The sequence below is a fragment of the Schistocerca cancellata genome, chromosome 2, assembly GCF_023864275.1.
Source record: "Schistocerca cancellata isolate TAMUIC-IGC-003103 chromosome 2, iqSchCanc2.1, whole genome shotgun sequence".
NCBI lineage: Eukaryota > Metazoa > Arthropoda > Insecta > Orthoptera > Acrididae > Schistocerca > Schistocerca cancellata.
Genome location: NC_064627.1, coordinates 867,915,196 through 867,933,573, shown reverse-complemented (window position 1 = coordinate 867,933,573; position 18,378 = coordinate 867,915,196). Strand labels below are relative to the sequence as shown.

At 41.2% G+C, this 18,378-nt stretch overlaps 1 pseudogene; it reads left to right on the top strand.

The window, feature by feature from the left end:
* Window positions 1-3,817: 3,817 nt before the first annotated feature.
* LOC126163248 (5S ribosomal RNA) lies at window positions 3,818-3,935 on the top strand (annotated as a pseudogene).
* The last annotated feature ends 14,443 nt before the right edge of the window (window positions 3,936-18,378 follow it).

Genomic DNA, 18,378 nt, shown 5'->3' with positions numbered 1-18,378 from the left:
ATCTACACCATTCGCCTGAATGAAGATTGCGAATCAGCTTGCCATCTATTGATATTTTATGGAAAAATGTTGCCGACATAGCCTTTTTTTTACCACATACGCTATTTTCGTTGCTTTTTACGGCTTCCCCATAGTATTCTGATAGGTGTTGTTTAGCAGACGCCTCTTAATAACCCTGTGTCAGACAGCTGTCTCTTCAACAGCTCTGCTTCCTCCATTACACCAAGAATATCGCATGCACAACGTAACGAAAAATCACAACTGTTATGCCAGTCATACTAACTTATAGAGCAAGGTTTTCACTAGAATTTAAATCATACCACAGCATTCTAGACCTTAGGATTCTTGAGATATTAATTTTCAACAACAATGATTTAAGATCCTAAAAAGTCCCACAGACCTAATTAAATTAAATTAGATCAAATTTACTTACATTCAAAGAAATTTAATAAATTATATATCACATTAATCATCAAATTACAAATAATGTTTCTGCGTAAGTCAAGAAAAAAATAGAACTTTTTCAACAAAATGACCATTTAATTCGTCAACGATTGTCGACGAAATCCTTGAGATGAATTTTATCGGTTAGAATGAGTCCTCAGAATTTGTTTATTGACCTTCTAATAACCCTACCACAACAAAGGTCAAAATGTATTAATGATTGTGGTGTTGCTCACGGTGCTAAATACTGCATTTTCGGGCAACAACGAAGTTATTATGTGGCAGGTGTCATTAGAGCACAGTTAATAAAGTCATTTCATGTAATAATAAATCAACTAGGCACTCATCTTTTCGTGTTTCCCACGCTGGTTTCGTTGAAAAATCATGGCTCAATTGTCGAAAATATAGGTGGTGATGATTCCAAGCTCGGATGCAAAGAGGCCTAGGTTTTATTCTGCTATATTCAAAAGTTTTATAGATGTGTTTGACAAACCATTCTTGAAGATTAAACCTTTGAAAGTTAGTACAATGGTGATGTAAAGAATAATCAGCACTCCGAATTTAAGTTACACTTCCTTTTTATTGCTTTTGTTGCAATATCGCGTAACACACAAAACATCACTTCACAATACAAAACATACTCGAAAATATCTTCCTCACTGTTAAAGTTCACATTTTATAAGCTGACTACAATATGAGTCTTCCCAACATGACGTCCAAGACTTGACCTTCTCAAGGTCCGACTCTCTAACAAAAAAAAAAAAAAAAAAAAACTGCTTACGCGCCCAAAAATCAAGAGTTACAAGTACGTCAAAGATCATAGTGACAAAAGAAAGAACACACATCAGAATAATATCATTGCATCATAAACATATCGATGTATCAATGTACCTCTACATTAATGAAATCAAATCTGAATGTTGTCTCAGAAACATGTTAACTCCTTTACAGAAACACAGTAGAATATTGCTGGTATCGAGAGGTTCAGGTGAGGTGCCGTAATTGTTGCGTAATTCAAGTACCATTACAACCTCGAGTTTAGAAAACAGTAAACACTGTTTGAAGAGAAAATTTGGGCTAGGTATAGTAAGCAGTACCAGTGCGAGGTGCATTCAAGTTCTAAGGCCTCCGATTTTTTTTCTCCGGACTGGAAAGAGATAGAAACATGCGCATTGTTTTAAAATGAGGCCGCGTTCATTGTCAATACGTCTCAGAGATGGCAGCACCGTACGGCAGATGGAATTTTACCGCCAGCGGCGAGAATGAAAACTGTTTTAAATACTTAAAATGGCGACGTTTTCTTTACTTGAACAGCATGCAATCATTCGTTTTCTGAATTTGCATGGTGTGAAACCAACTGAAATTCATCGACAGTTGAAGGAGACATGTGGTGATGGAGTTATGGATGTGTCAAAAGTGCGTTCGTGGGTGTGACAGTTTAATGAAGGCGGAACATCGTGTGACAACAAACCGAAGCAACCTGGGGCTCGCACAAGCCAGTCTGACGACATGATCGAGAAAGTGGAGAGAATTGTTTTGGGGGATCGCCGAATGACTGTTGAACAGATCGCCTCCAGAGTTGGCATTTCTGTGGGTTCTGTGCACACAATCCTGCATGACGACCTGAAAATGCAAAAAGTGTCATTGAGGTGGGTGCCACGAATGCTGACGGACGACCACATGGCTGCCCCTGTGGCATGTTGCCAAGCAATGTTGACGCGCAATGACAGCATGAATGGGACTTTCTTTTCATCGGTTGTGACAATGGATGAGACGTGGATGCCATTTTTAAATCCAGAAACAAAGCGGCAGTCAGCTCAATGGAAACACACAGATTCACCGCCACCAAAAAAATTTTGGGTAACCGCCAGTGCTGAAAAAATGATGGTGCCCATGTTCTGGGACAGCGAGGGCGTAATCCTTACCCATTGCGTTCCAAAGGGCACTACGGTAACAGGTGCATCCTATGAAAATGTTTTGAAGAACAAATTCCTTCCTGCACTGCAAAAAAAAAAAGGCCGGGAAGGGCTGCGTATGTGCTGTTTCACCAAGACAACGCAACCGCACATCGAGCTAACGTTACGCAACAGTTTCTTTGTGATAACAACTTTGAAGTGATTCCTCATGCTCCCTACTCACCCGACCTAGCTCCTAGTGACTTTTGACTTTTTCCAACAATGAAAGACACTCTCCGTGGCCACACATTCACCAGCCGTGCTGCTATTGCCTCAGCGATTTTCCAGTGGTCAAAACAGACTCCTAAAGAAGCCTTCGCCGCTGCCATGGAATCATGGCGTCAGCGTTATGAAAAATGTGTACGTCTGCAGGGCGATTACGTCGAGAAGTAACGCCAGTTTCATCGATTTAGGGTGAGTAGTTAATTAGAAAAAAAAATCGGAGGCCTTAGAACTTGAATGCACCTCGTAACAAGAAGAAAAAGAAAAGTTAGCTGTAGGGTTTTGCTTCTCACGTTGCATACCAATCAGATGAGTAAGGGAAGAACGAGAAAGTGCAAGTGGTGAGAGCGTGTACCGGGCGGGCTGGAGCAGCAGGCAGCGGCTGCGAGGCCGACACAACCTGTTGGCGAGCGCGCCGCGCGGCAAGAGCGTGATCAATAGCCCGGCGGGTCGCGGCTCGCAGCCGACGCACGGCCGACGGCAGACCGCGTGTCGCCGTGTAGGGCGGGCGCCCGACGCCTCTGCCTCAGGGGAAGCCGCAGCAAAGGTGGCGTCACCGAGCCGACTGCTGGCGGCTCGCGTGACCACTGCCTTATCCATTCTGCATCTAGTTTAATAAGTGACGCAACACATTTTTTCCTCGCCAAATTTCAGTTGAAAAAATGCAGAATTTGTTGAGGGACACCGTGAAATATCCCCGCTTCAGCCTCTACAGTTTCATTACTCGTAAGTTCCGATAGCTGGCAGCGCTGTACAAAGTAGCGTCTGTAACGGAATTGCGTTCCAATCAGAGATATTTTGGCTGAAAACCAAAGCATCTTAAATATTCATAAACGCTTGCAGAATGTCTACGGAGACCTGGCAGTAAGAAAAAAGCACGGTGAGTCGTTGGGCAGGGCATCTTTGTTATTGCAAGGTTGTTCAGACCCGTCCGATGACCTGCGTGTCGGCCGGCTGCAGACTGCTGTGACTCCTGCATTGTTGGAACGACGGAAGCACTCATTCGAGGAGGTCGACGGATCGTAGACACCTCGCTGCTCACCTGGACGTATCTATCGGTAGTGCTGACCGATTCGTCCACCTGTTGGGGTACTCAAAGGTGTGTACCCGCTTAGTTCTTCTCACCTAACAGAATATCAGCGAAGAGAACGCAGGATCATCTCTGCGGAATTGCTTTCCCATTGTGAGGCTGATGGGGCAACGGTCTTGCCGCAGTGGATACACCGGTTCCCGTGAGATCACCGAAGTTAAGAGCTGTCGGGCGTGGTCGGAACTTGGATGGGTGACCATCCGGGCCGCCATGCGCTGTTGCCATTTTTCGGGATGCACTCAGCCTCGTGATGCCAATTGAGGAGCTACTCGACCGAGTAGTAGCGGCTTCGGTCAAGAATACAATCATAACGACCGGGAGAGCGGTGTGCTGACCCCACGCCTCTCCTATCGGCATCCTCCTCTGAGGATGACATGGCAGTCGGGTGGTCCCGGTAGGCCACTTGTGGCCTGACGATGGAGTGCTTTTTTTTACGCTGAGGGTGGAAATTTTTTGTCGAAGATTTTCACAGGCGATGAAACATGGGTTCATTGCTTCTAACATAAAACAAAACTGCAGCCTGGGTCTCGCATCTTTCATGTGTCTGGTCCAATGAGGGATGCACTTGCAGGAAGAGGTTATTGATGATGCAGCAAGACGTTGGTTCCGACGCCGACCAGCAGAGTGGTATCATGGGGGCATACAGACCCTCCCAGCGAGGTGGAATAAGACCGTCGCATTGAACGGAGATTATTTTGAAAAATAAGGTTTCGTAACCAAAAGAGTGGGACATAATGTGCTGTATTGCAGTCCTGAATAAAACCAACCTGCTTTCAGAAAAAAAATTGCTGCATTACTTATTTAACGCTTCTCGTACTTACTCCGCAAACCACTGCCAACTGCATAGGATCGTACCACACGTAGATTCGTAGGGTAGTAGTAGAGTGTTCATTATGGGCGCCACACACCAGTCTCTTTTGTAGAGTGATTGAATTTCCTAGTTATCCTGCCAATCAACCAAGGTCTGCCAGCTGGTTTGCCTATGACTGAGTCTATGTGAGTATTCCGTTCCATATTGTTACAAATCGTTGTATCGAAGTATTTATATGAGTTGATTGATTACATCTGTGATAAATTGACATCGCCATCGTAAGATATTACTCTTCTGTGTTTTGCGCAATGTTTTACATTTTTGTATATTTAAAGTAAGATGGTTGCCTGTGGCATCATTTAAATACCTTACGGAGATCTTCTTGGATATTTGAGCAGCTTTTTTCAGAGATTACAGATAACTGTATCATGTGAAGTATGAGGTCACTGTGTGTGTCATCTTCGAAGTATTTAAAATACAATATGACGAGCAATGGTGTCAGTAAACCTCCCTGTATCACTTCTGAAGTTACTTCTACATGTCTCGGTGACTTTACATCAAATTTAATGTGCTGAGTCCACGCTACCAACAGTTTTTCAATCCAATCACAATTTTGTTTCGATACCCCAAGCATTCGTACTTTTGTTAATTAGTTTTGGTACGGTACCGACGTGAATGCTTACTGCATCCACCCATTTTTTGATGCATAGCTTTCAGTGTTTCATGTGAGATAACCGCTGTTGGGTTTCGCAAGACTGATGATTTCGGAAATATGCTGACTGACATTACAAGATCGTTATTATTGAACTGCAAATATGATTTAAGATCTTTGCAACAGAGAGACTTCATTAAGATTAGACGGTAGCATTGTGCATCTCTCCTGCTAACATTCTTGTACACGGATGTAATCCATGCTCTCTTTGAAAGATAGGCATAGTTTCATGTTCAAGGGATCTTTGATGTATTAAATTTTAAAAAGGAACTAATTCGGATGCGAATTCTGAGTGAAATCTGATAGGGCTCACCATCCATCGGGCCCTACATCTTTTTTCAATTTCTGCGGTTTCAGATGTCATTAATATCTACAGGGTGTGGACAGAAATACAGAGACGCGACAAACATAACAGATTGTCGTACCTAATACGGTGTAGGAAACCAATTAGCAATCAATACAGCTCCCAGTCGTCCCAGAATGGATAAATTCAGTTCCTGCATTGGTTTTCAATGAAATATTACACCATTCTTCCTACAAAATAGCGACAGACTGACGAGTGGGGCATTCAGTTCTGCAATAATTTTGTCCTCTTATTATACATCACAGTCTTCTTCAATGACCGTTTGTCATGATCACTCAACACTTTCACCCTCGTTGTGACTTAGCGGATGATATTTCTTCGGTTTCCTTGTGTGTGGTATAAAACTTCTATGCAATGCCTCTTGGAACACCAAATCATTTCGGCCACTTTTGTTACGAAAGCACTCTCTATACGGAAGCCAACCGTTTAGCTCCGACATAAATTTACTCACTACTTCACAGAACATAGTTCCGCCACGACTGACATTTTCAACATATTTAGGACATAGCACAGTGCCATTTGTGGTAAAGCACAGTAGCACATTATGCAGGCTTGGTTGACATATGAGTTTATGTTCAAGCATGCATTTCTCGCTGTGTTTCCATATATTTGACCAACTTCTGTACATCACCCGTCTATGCTGTGTACCTCCCTGTAAGGGAACATTTTAAGATAAAGTACATGTGTCTTTTATTTTGCTGCTATTAGCTTCAGTTCGTCTTTCATACATGATTATCTGGATGCTAGTTTTAGTGCCACTGATAGTCTTTACGTCTGACGAGGGTTTGGTTTAGTAAGAGCTGTTTCGATAAGTTTGTGCTACAGTAGTCACGGCTCAGTGAAAAGCATTTCATTCAGTAGGTCTCTACCATGGACCTCTGCTTCCTTGTAACTGTATTAAGCATTACTGATGTTTCTATAGTAGTTCCTCTGCACTTACTGTATACAGTGGACGGTCCTTCATATTATGAACTTTTCTACTAGGTATAATTCTATCCAGTGCCTGGCCAACTATTCCTATAACTCTTTAAGGTGTTCTTTTGACTTTGAGCCTCAGTTCCTCTACATGCTCCGGCCGAGAGGTAAATGTTTTTACTTCCGCTTTGAAACGCGACACTGCTGTCGCTTTATCTAGCTTACTCCAGATGTAAATCGTTCTATTTCTTATTCAATAAATTTCACTAGATTCCGGTTTGGTGACAAGTGTGATGTCACATATATAATATTTTTTCTGCAGACTGAACGCACTTGTCACTCTTCCAATGATCAGAGTGATCTCGGTTTGAGAAACGGCGTTGGCGCACGCGGAGGATCTTTTTCCGTTAAATGTTTTGGTTCAGTATGTGTCTATGCCTGTTTTATACAAAATGAGACCCAACTTCAACGGCAAAATTATGGTTGCTGTTCAGGAAAATTTTCTTAATTTTTATTGTAGGAGACCGGTGGTCGCTGGTGGTTCGGTACTGACTAATTGCATTTCATTAGGTTTCTTATCCCCATTTATCTTCATATCTGTATTTCAATGAAAATATCTGCACGATAGTGCAGATGTTGACGCTATGCATCGTGTGTGTGTGTAGCTTGGAAAATATCTTGTTTCATTCAGACACGGTATTTGCTGATGACAACAGTAATGCTCTCTTTACTCTTTCGCCTTCAACCTTGCATTCAGTACCGCTAGACTATGTCTCGTGTTTGCTTTTTCCGGAAAAGTTAATTGTTCGTTAACGGCAGTACATAGCAATATGGGTAAGTTGGAAAGTTGGCCGATATGCACCTCGTGTTTGCATTCACTCAATGCATTAGAAGAGCAGCAAGAGGAAGCAAAGCTGTGTTCTACATTTTGGTGATTTCATTTCAAAGCCTTTTTCACAGGCGTGGATTTTTTCTGTGAAACAAAGGAAATGGGGCTGACAAACCGAATAAATCAGAATTACACTTCTGCTCTGTAAAGAGCTATAGGAGACAACAGATCTCTTACATGCAGCCGGCCATTGTGGCCGAGCGGTTCTGGGCGCTACAGTCTGGAACCGCGTTACCGCTACGGTTGCGGGTTAGAATCCTGCCTCGGGCATGGATGTGTGTGATGTCCTTAGGTTAGTTAGGTTTAAGCAGTTCTAAGGTCTAGGGGACTAATGACCTTACAAGTTAAGTCCCATAAAGCTCACAGTCATTTAAACCAATTTTTCTTATATGCAAAAATTCAGAAAATATTCCTGAACAACCTCGGAAATTTTGTCGGTGCAGTTCTGCTTCATGGTGTATGTAAAGCAATAACGTATATAGGATTTCAAATAGAATTGTAGATTCTTTGTCTGCCGTCCTTCCGTACTCTGTCGAACAAAACGTTGTTACATGCCAGGAAACCAAAAAACTCAACATGAGGAAACAAGATAAAACTCTACGTCTCCTAAAATTTCCAATGTACGACTGCGTTATTTCCTTCTATCTCTAAACAACGGGGACACAACAGAACAAAAATTAAATCCATGATATCAACCCTTGTAAGGTGTCAGGCAAATCCAACACCTTCCATGAAAACCCTGACATGATAAGCAAATCCAGTGGTATGTCACATAGCGCCGAATAAATCGTGATATTAAATTAACGAAAGTAATACGAGTAACGAGTGAGCAAATGGAATACCACAGACTAACACAAGAATGCCTAAATGCATGTCATACCTTCCCACCGTGAGACAGACGCAGTTCCGAGGGGAGAAACGAGAACAGAAGCCGAGAGCAGAACCGTGTTAAGCTGGAAGGCCCTACGGTAAGGGACGGACACCCACGTCGCAGCTAACCGCTAGGACCACCCCAGACGAAAGTTTTAGCATGAGACTTTTTAGCGTCTCTGTTACGTCAGGACCACCCCCCAGCCCGTGTTAAAAGCGAGAGCCCTCCAGAAGAACAGTATAGATCTTACGGTAACACAAAATGGGCCACCCCCAGCCGCAAGTTTTAGCGTGAGACTTTTTAGCATTTCTGTTACGTCAGGACCACCCCCCCAGCCCATGTTAAAAGCTAGAGCCCTCCAGAAGAACAGTATAGATCTTACGGTAACACAAAATGGGCCACCCCCAGCCGCAAGTTTTAGCGTGAGACTTTTTAGCGTCTCTGTTACGTCAGGACCACCCCCCAGCCCATGTTAGAAGATAGAGCCCTCCAGAAGAACAGTATAGATCTTACGATAACGCTAAAAGGACCACACCAACTGCAAGTTTTAGCATGAGACTTTTTCGTGTCTCTGTTACGTTGCAAACTTTAAAAACATTGCCCCACCACGAAAAATATAACGTTTCTCATTGGATAGACAGAATTTTTGTAGGTGGAGCTTAAGGTTAACATTGAGACCCTGATTGGTCGGATGAAAACACAGTCAGATAGTTTTTTTAAACCAACTTCGGTAAATTGTAGTAAGGAGAAGTTAGGAGAGAGTTGCTTCCGAGACGGTGAGATGAGCGGAGCTGTGCTGTTTGCCGCCCCCTGACGAACACCGACAAGGTAATGAACGCATGCCATGCCGCATAACAGCGAATAAACCTTCACTCAGAACTGCAGATGTCTCATCTGTTACACCCCCTTTTTGCGTAATACTAGTGTCGATCGTCAATTAAAGCTCTTGGTGTTCACATTTGCCACTTGAAGTAAAAATCTGAAACGCGATGATTTTTCTGTTATATAGTTATTGAGAAGCCACATCAGCCACTGTAATTTACGACAAGTTAGATAAGCAATTAAAGATAATTGAGGGTCACTGTAGACCATTTTGATAGTTTTCTCTTTTGTGAAACTTAATTTAAACCTAGATTATAGATGTGATATGGCATAGGTCATCCTTCGATCCATTGTAGAACTTGGAAACCCATTCAGGGAATATTCGTTCACGTTTTTGTTGAACGCAGTTGGTTTTTACCATCCTGTATTAAAACATTTCCTTTTATCAATAGTGCAATTTATAAACAGTGTTTTGTGAGTAGAATAAAATTTCCAATGGTAAACATAACTGCTTTTTCGAAGTTATTATACCAGCTAACTAAAAATAGGAAAGCCTTGAACCCCTTCCACTAAATTTAGTTAGCATTAAGATTCTTTTACAGGGAGTGCAGTGGAGCTGACGCTGAATTAATTAAGTATTTGATTATATCGTCGCTAGTCTCACTGAACTCTTCTGAACTCTACATGTCATGTGTGGTCTGATGTCTCCTTAAAAGCAACAGGTCCCAGGTTCAAACTAGTCAATTCCCTAAAAAACACGCTCAGAGCGTCGTTGCGCGAAAGTGGTAGGGAGACACGATATAGAACAAACAGACACCACGCAGAATGTTAGACCCTCCTAAAATCAATGTAACGATTGCGTTTAGAAATGCCATGAGTTGGCGTTCAACATCATCGGTTTCACAGTTCGTTCTGCTGTGTTTTGTGGGATATATTTTTAGATGGAAGTTAGTAGAGGAATTTAAGGCCCAGAAACAATGCAGAACTCGCGACCTCTCGTGGTGCAACGGGCGAAGTGCGCTTTCGCCGCCGTCAAACTCGGCGTATCGGCTAAAAGCAACCGCACTTCCACGTAGCTGGCACAGCCGCCGCTCCTGCAGAAGCTGTCGGATGGGCTGCCGGATCAAAATGCATCCAGCAGTTCCGTAAGTTCCAACCTGCAGCCCATCAATACCGAAGAAATATTTTGCAGTGCATAGATTTTGTATTCGCACTGAGTGTAGGCTCATTGCAGTATCGTAACGAAACCTTATTCGTCAAAAAATACTTAGGGTGAAATGAACTTTGGACGTAATTAGTTCAGCACAAGTAGCGCAAAACATTACCATACTGCTGGAGTAAAAACCGCTAGAAGTGGCAGTTTTTTACGAACCTATATGAATAAAAATTAAATACTCTTCGTTGGTAAGCCCATCATATGAGAACGGCTGAATCGATTTCGCTAATTTATTTAATGTTCGTAATAGACCGACTACAAATTTCAGGGAAAGAAAAACAGAAAAAATTGCCTGGAAAATGGAAAAATTATGGAAAATCTGAAAGTGCTTCTTTCTATGGGATTTATTGTATGAACTCAACACCACAACTCACGGTACGGACGATGGATATGTGCAATTATTTTTATTTTTCTTCGTTCTGATCCTGGGAAAGTTTTCAGGAGAAAACTACGAAGGAAAGTCGGAAAATTCGGGTAAACAGCAAAAATCATGACTTTTCAACGGACCCTCGAACGTAATTGATAATAGGAACGACATATTTGCATGATTTCTTTTTCCCTTTTCTGCATTATTCTTCCGGTATGGAAATAACTCAATTGAATGTTTTCAGTTCAGAAAATAAACCCGGAAGATCTGACAAAATTAAAAAAAAAATAATCTCATGCCAGCCTAAATTAAAATAAAATTACATGTGTTTTTATTTTTGTGGTGTTTCGTGAAATTTATCAGTTGTTTATTTCAAAATTGAACTGTGATTGTGTTGTAAGTTCATTACAGTCGTTTCATGAAATTAATTAGGTTCCGTCGTTTCATCTGAAATAAATTTAGAGATTTATCTACGAAATATTGTGTTTTGAAGAGTCCGACAGATTTATTTAAATTTGGACAGGACAATGTTATCGGTTGAAATCGAATAAAACGTTCTCGGAAGGGAGTCAAAGATGTAGATAACACACGGTTTCTACGATTTGTTTTTCCGGTCTCTAGTGCATATTTCTAGCGATTACAGGCCTTGCCATGGCCAACAAAGTGAAACAGCGATTTTAATTCTCCATGTAGCCTTTGTTTGTCTATATCGTGAGTATATAAAATTATATGATCAGTTTCGGTTGTGCAAGTAATTATTTTCAGATCTTAAAACATCGTTACAGAGTTTAAAGCGTCACATGTTGTATAATTAAATACTGAGTTGTTAAAATAATGTTTTATGACCTGAAGATGACTCCTAGCACAATCTAAACCGGTTACTTTAGAAATGTGTGATCTAGACAAATAAAGGTTACGTCTACCGATTTCATTGGCTGCAGACGAACGGCGATAGATATTCATCTCACGAAGAAAAGACGTCACGTTTTGTGCGCGATTGCGTCTTCCAGACAGCAATACCATAAAACGTTAATTTGCTTTTAGAGCTACTGCTGCGCTTTAAGCACTAAGTGAAGGAACGGTGGAGAAATTGAAGCAAATGTAACTTAAGAAATTGGAGATAGCAAGACTGTTAGAGAAGATGAGATCCTTTAGATGCCGAGTCAGTGAGTCTATCAGTGACCCATTTGGTCTACAGCAGTTGGTCTCACATTAATATGAAAATTTGTCTGTCTCTCTCTCTGTTTCGTCTTTATCCAGCCCTAAGGCAGACACTGTTGCTATTATTTAGCAGTTTCATGTCATTTTTATGGCCGGATCCCTTTCTTGTTCCCAGAGTTGTCAACTAACTAAGAAAGGCAAGTCGTGTGTGCAATTTGTCTGTGATTCGCATGAATTTCGCTCTTTGTGTTATATAGAACACAGAAAAAGAAAAAAAAATATTCGATTGTGGCGGAAATCGGTACATGTGATGATATGATGTAGAAGTGCAGACAAACAGATGATTACAATTTCGGAAAAATTGAATGATTTATTCTAGAGAAAGTGCTTTACAGACTGAGCAAGTCAATAACACGTTGGTCCACCTCTGGCCTCGCGATTTGTGAAGCTTTTTGTCTTGAATAAATCATTAATTTTTTCTGAAATTGTAATAATTTGTTTGTCTGTACAAGTCCATCACATCTATCGATTTGCGTCCGATTTGGATACTTACTTCGTGACGGGTCGTCTCTCTTTTTTTTTCTTTTGTCTTAGAGTGTATGTTAACGTTTTGTGTATCGTAATATTGTGGGGTGCAGATTGTGGACCAGCCCAGCATTTGCGTAAACGATAGTGGCAAGTTGCCAACAAAGACACTCAGGCTGCCGGTGTATCCAGTACGCGGGTTAGGCGCACTTCCCTTTGTTGTAAGTTAGCGTGTGGTGTGTTAAGTTATCTGAACAAGTTCCGAAATGATTATTGATTTTTGAGGTAAAAGTAAAAATTGCTCAATCGTGATTACTTCACGAAAAAACAATTTTTAAAAAATAAAAAAATTATCGCTATTATCACTGTTTTGTTAAATTATTTAGTAGATAAGTAATAAGTAATTATCTACAATTTCAGATGTGGACGTTGCCAAGTAACGCGAAGCGGAGGAAATCACTGTTGTTGAAAGGATTATATGAACGACGTTCGCTTGCAGTCAAAGATGGCCACTAAACATGCCGCTAAATTTAGTTATTCGGTGAAACTCCTTTGATGCTCGACGCAAACAGTGAAAAAAACTTGTTTAGAAAAGAAAAGGTCAGCACTATTCATTAAAACTAAATTATATTGTGTGAGCCCTGATTTGCCTTCGCGGTCCTTGCACGACATGTACTTTGCTGGCAGTACAATCGTTCTTCAGTCCGTCGGAAATACCACTTCTCTAAACTTCCTCAGTAGTGCGTCGCCACGAGAAGAACGTCTTCTTCCCTTCACGGATTCCCATTAGAGATCACGGATCGTTTCCGTAATATTCACTAGTTAATCGAACCTGCCAGTAGCAGCGCCTTTGGGAATTGCTTCTAAGTCTTCCTTTAATACGACCTGGTGGTGATCCAAAATACTAGTACATTCGTCAAGAAAGGACTGCAGAAGTGTTTTGTATACTGTTTATTTCATAGATGAGCTGCCATTTCCGTGAATTCTCTCTCAAACCGAACCGATCGTTCGATTTCCCTACAACCGACATTACGCGCTAATTCCATTTCATATCACTTTGCGGCACGTACTTAACCCATATGACTGTGCCAAGCAGCACACCAATAATATTGTATCGAAAATTACAAGTTTGTTATTTCTACTCATTTTCATTAACTCACATCTTTTCATATCATGAACTAACTGCCTTTTGTCACACCATATAGAAATTCTGTCCAAATCATCCTATTGTCACTCAAGGTCGGCACTTTCCCGTAAACTAAAACATTATCAGCCAACAGTCGCACAATGATGCTCACCGTATCCGTCAAATCATTTATGTACGTAGAGAACAAGAACGGTCCTGTCACATTTTCCTGGAGCACTGCTATCTACGATCATGTGAAACGTAACTCACAGCCTTCACATATGGCTTCCACATGTGGGTAGATGCAAACGCGAGGTTTCGGTGTTTCTAGACTACCGATTCAGTAGTGCACGGATTACGAGGTTTACACTTTTTACGTTAAATTATTGAGAGACGAAGTGTTGCATATTATCCTGAAGAGATAATATCCGCGTACACAAACACAATTTCAGCCTGTATCAGGAAAGTGTGATGGTTTCACTAGCGTTACTATATACATTGCTGTTTATACTTACATGTTGTAAGTTTGAGACAGTTGAAAACAACTTTTGGATGGACGTAAATAGAAATAAACAAAAGAATGAAACTATCTTGCAGTGTTTTATTTATTTATTTTTTTTGTTTATTGTTATTTGATCCCTATAGATCCCTATGGACTAGGGGCTAGGCATAAACACATACGAAAAACAATAAAATAAAAGGTGAAATATTTATAAATGACTTTAAAATTAATAAAAGGATGTATTTAATAAAGGATTTTGTATAAAATAAATTAGACTGCCTTCGGTTTTTAAAATTAAAGCAGGATGATACTAATAGAGAGAATAAAAATAATTACAATAATTTAAAACACGTCGTGGAGAAGATGATCTGAATAAATGACGCACTACGCCTTCAGTAAAAGTTGAAGGACTTATGTTGGTAAAACGTTGTCGCTTTATAACTTATCTGATGTCTTCACCACACTTTTTATTATTTCCAAAATCACCTTAGGGGTCTCGACATTCAGTCATTTTTAAAGGCTATAAAATACAAACAAAATTGATATCAGGAGAAGGAAAATATGTTACATTTCACCATTGATTAGAGACATAGTGTTTTGAGTAGACTATGGCTTACTAGCTCACCAGTGTTACGTCAATCATATAAAACACTTCATTAGATATATTGCATCTCACCAACATTGTCAATCGAGAGACAAGTGAAAATTGCTTCCAAAGGACAAATTGGAATCCAAGGGAAGAAGCCGTTCCTTTCGCGGCGAAACACTACTGAAGAAGTTTGGAGAAGCGGCACTTCCGTCGTTATACTGTATAAAACAATTTACATGGAAAACACTTTACTGTGTTTTGCAAAATGTATTTCTTTACAAAACAGAACTAGTGAGTGGCAGAAATTAATATACTGTAAGAGCACTCTGAGTGGCGCTAGGGTGCATAAGGCCAACTGCCTGTTAACAAAAATTTTTTTCTTTGAAAACTTATAGCGTATAAATTACTAAAATCGGTAAAAGTTCATAAATACTATTTTGTAAATACAGAGTATACAAATGCCATCTGAGGAACGTAGCAGTCACTTATGAGGGAGAGAAGGCGCCCATGCATTGCTATTTAGGCCAATGGGGGCAAATACATGTATACAGAAAATACTAGCAACCATCCCAGATTGCCTTATCGACACTCCTTAACCCCCAAAAAACATCAATTTATATAAAGCACCATCCAAAATACTATCATGTAAAAATTAGTGCAATATTACTGCTAGTGGTATATTAGCAATTGATGTTAGAAGAATTCCGCTCACAGCTGGTAAAACTGTTGTTAATTAAAACACGACCGGTTTCTCGGCTTTAAGCCGCATCATCAGGTGAACAATGTTAAAACATCATAGGCATACCCATCGCGCCTAGTCAAAATTTACTATTCAGAGAATGTTGACAATGTTACGGCGAGCGAAAGATAAAGAAGAAGTGCTCCATTCATTAAAATTTGCCTGCATCAATATGGCAGCAGGGTAGCTCAGTATAGGGCAAGGCAAAAGCAGCAAAGAGAGAGACATGTGTTGCCTTACATAGCTTGTTGTCTTTTACTTATTTGACAAGTTACAATTTCTCTCCAGGAATAATGTTGCTAATGGTATATTGGCAATTGTGCTATCGTACATAGCTTGTTTCTTTTACTTATAAGTTCTCCAGGAATCAAAGTTTTCGGAGGAGAAAAAAAGTATTTAGTAAGGTAGGAGGGTGTGGGTACAAATATAGGGACCTTTAGGTAGAATGGATGTTGTGAAACTGGACGGGAATAGAGGCTTGGAGTGTGGATATGACAATAATATGGAAGGAAGAAAGGGTGAAGAAACATAAGGAGAGAAGTGGAAAATACATAGAGAGAGATAGGCAGAGGCAGAAAGATAGGAGGTCTAGGTGGCATGGAACTGTAATTCGTAGAATAGTAAATAATGGGACGGATTTCATTGTATGCGAGAGTGTGATGGTTTAAATTTTGTTGAAAAAGAATTTCGAGAGTGTGTAGGTGTATCGTTGGTTGAATAGGTCGGTATAGGTACTGGAGCCTACCACGATTGGAAATTATTAAGGAGATAATGGTATTCTTGGAGTCAAGGCCCAAACTGTGTAGGTTGTTCGGGAGAAGTTCATTGGGAATGAGAGGAGCGAATTTGATGAGCTGCTAAAGAAGACATATTAGGGAAGTAAACGGACGCTGAAAGCGTGGCGGAGTGCATAGAGTTCAAGGATTTCGAGGCTGTAATAGAACTTAGGTGGAGCAGAAATCCATGTAAGATTTTATTATGAGTGGGTAGATCAGGTCGAGGTTTTGTAAGTGTGGAGGACAGCAGTGTACTTCGAAAGTTCGGTGGATTAATAATAGTTTAAGTCTACAGTGGACATTCCGTTTATAATTATCAAGATGGGTTTCTATATATTCATTGCCAGTCGAGTGTTAGTCCCAGTTATTTTAATATGATTGTAGTGCAGGATTATTATAAGTGGTCAGAAATAAGTCATACAAGCTGAGGACGGTTCGGCGTGTAATTGTCGCCAGGACTTTGGAAGGTTTATCTTCAGGAAACATTGGTTACACCAGGACGCAAACTCCTTAGGATAGATTTGAACTTCTCAAGACAGATATGGAATGCCTGCACTGGTTTTGGGAAATAAAATAACGTTTTAAACAGTAAGAGGAAAGAAAGATTAGAGTTTAATGTAATACTGACTACGTGTCATCAGAGACGGAGCATGAACTCAGATCATGGAAGAATGGGAAAGCAAATTGATCATGTCCTATTTCAAAGAGACAACCCTGACATTTACTCTGAGTGCTTTAAAAAACATGGAAAACCGTAAATGTGGATGGCTTGACAGGGGTTTGAACTGTCGTCCTCCCAAATGCGAGTCCAGATTGCTAAACCCTGCGACACCGCAATCAGTGGTTGGGAACCACTGACTCAGGGAGATTACATTCCGTGGAAAAGTTTGGTGTTTTAGAGCTGGAGTTAGTGAGCACTAAAGTTGAACTGCTGGAGCTGTGCTGGCGTCCACAAGTCTCGTGACAAAGTGGCGTGACGCAGACCGGCTGTAGTGTAGCGACCCCTGCCGGGTGCCGGGTGCTGCTGCCCGCGCGACAGCAACCTGTTGTGGCGCGGGCCGTCGTGCTGCCCCTGCCGTATGTCGACCGCTGCGTGACCGGCTCTCCCCGTGCTGCGCGCCGTGTGCGTGCCGTGTGCGGCGAGCGTGCGCGTGCCTGCGTGGGCGGGCGGGCGCGATCAATAGCGTGACCGCGGCGCGCACAGCCGTGCCGGTGCCGGCAGCTCCGCCTGCCGTGTCCGTGTCCGTGTCCTCACCACCGGCCGCTTTGTCCCTGCCGACGGCACGCGAAACGAGCCGATAAGGCCGCAGTTATTACCAATGTTCTGCCCTGCTTTCGTTAATGACCGTCATTCATTCATACTCGCGTCCCGAACATCCGCTACCACTGATGTCGATCTTACTTCGTTCTAGAGTGATAGTCGAGGTGAAACAAATTTTGCAACTGCGAGAAGTGTACACTGTCCAAGTTCCATCAGGACGGTGGCTGTGAAAAATAAGTCACTATGTTCACAATATCACTGTATTTATTCAAGATAGTGATGTCCCTATCTACAACACTTTACTATCAGAAAGATATTTTATATTACTGGACAAAATATCGAACCCAGTGTGCCATTCAGATACTTGTTGGTCATTTACACTGGCCTAAGCTAGATTAAAGAAAGGCAAACATTTCTAGCATTTGTAGACTTAGAGAAAGCGTTTGACAATGTTGACTGGAATAATCTCTTTCAAATTCTGAAGGTGGCAGGGGTAAAATACAGGGAGCGAAATGCTATTTACAATTTGTACAGAAACCAGATGGCAGTTATAAGAGTGGAGGGACATGAAAGGGAAGCAGTGGTTGGGAAGGTAGTGAGACAGGGTTGTAGCCTATCCCCGATGCTCTTCAATCTTTATATTGAGCGAGCAGTGAAGGAAACAAAAGAAAAATTCGGAGTAGGTATTAAAATCCATAGAGAAGTAATAAAAACTTTGAGGTTCGCCGATGACATTGTAATTCTGTCAGACACAGCAAAGGACTTGGAATAGCAGTTGAACGGAATGGATAGTGTCTTGAAAGGAGGATATAAGATGAACATCAACAGTAGCAAAAAGAGGATGATGGAATGTAGTCGAATTAAGTCGGGTGATTCTGAGGGAATTAGATTAGGAAATGAGACACTTAAAGTAGTAAAGGAGTTTTGCTATTTGGGGAGCAAAATAACTGATGATGGTCGAAGTAGAGAGGATATAAAATGTAGACTGGCAATGACAAGGAAAGCGTTTCTGAAGAAGAGA